Here is a 1,212-nt window from a genome sequence, read left to right on the forward strand (position 1 = left end):
ATCTAAGCTAGTTGCGAGACAATATTTCTTATTTTTAATTTAGTACTTGATGTACTAAAATAAAAACTTATTTAAACATTTTTATAAACTGCTTAAAAGTATCTAATACTAAAATAGCACAGCTATATATACAATGTATGTGATATATAAAATATGTAATATTTTAATAATTTCCTTTGGCTTTAGTATAATGACAAAAAATATATATTTTAGGAAAGGGTCTGTCACAATAGGAGCATCATTTTATGATCCCAAATATGTACACTGGACACGCCCACACTATATTGATGACATACAATGAACTGACAAGAGGGGCTGTGTTCATTTAGTGAACCAGTTAACAAGCTACACAAGAGAACTCAAGCGAGAGTCTCTGCACACCTGCAGCTGTCTGCATCAACCGAGCACTACATTCAAACTATTACATTCCATTCATTTAACTGTTCAACTGCAAAGCTGCATTTTAACTCCGCGACTGGTTTTGATTCTGGGTTTGAGCATCAGCCAGACAAAGTTTATTTTATGGAGCATATCGATACCTTTGTTTTTTTGTGATTTGGATGCGGTTTGTTCTTTGCAATCTGCTTCGGTTTCTTTGCAGGGGCGCGGGAAGATGTTTTCGGTTGGGGGTGCTGTGTGTGTCCGGGGGCGGGGAGGGCTGGTTCACTTACGCCTTTGTGTCGGTTTTCTGCTGTGTCTCTTTTCTCTTTGCCATTCTGCTGCTGCTGAGAGATCGTCGATAGTTTCAGGATGAATGAACTTTGGTGTACTCAGAGAGACTTGCATTACACGTCAACATATGTAATGTAACCTGAAGACCACTGTTACCCAACACAGTCACTTCCCACCTTTCACTGAAAAGCAATGCACTTTGCTTGCAGGAGATCCGAACATACGTCACTTCCGCCTCTACTAAAGAATGGATAGTTTAGTAGACTGGGTAATGAGAACATTTAAACGCTAGGGAGCGTTGTCACACAAGCTTTTTTTTTTTACTGTTCTCAAGGTGGTAATCATCACATAGTATTAACATTTAGGTTGATGACGATAATATATATAGTTCTGACTAACAGTTCAGCTAAAATTGTTTTTTATTGTAATTATGATTAGCTTGAACTAATATTTGGGTAATAGTAATAAATATTTATATTTAAATATGTAGGTATAAGTGGACAATAATAACTCTCATGCAAAACAACTCATCATGTATTG

The 1,212-nt window shown here is 36.6% G+C and overlaps 1 pseudogene; it reads right to left on the bottom strand.

Moving 5' to 3' along the window:
* Positions 1 to 715, bottom strand: part of LOC107711918 (DNA repair protein complementing XP-C cells-like) — an 11,139-nt pseudogene extending 10,424 nt beyond the window's left edge.
* Between the last annotated feature and the right edge of the window lie 497 nt (positions 716 to 1,212).

Source organism: Sinocyclocheilus rhinocerous, unplaced genomic scaffold, assembly GCF_001515625.1.
Source record: "Sinocyclocheilus rhinocerous isolate Xijiao unplaced genomic scaffold, SAMN03320098_v1.1 scaffold1168, whole genome shotgun sequence".
NCBI lineage: Eukaryota > Metazoa > Chordata > Actinopteri > Cypriniformes > Cyprinidae > Sinocyclocheilus > Sinocyclocheilus rhinocerous.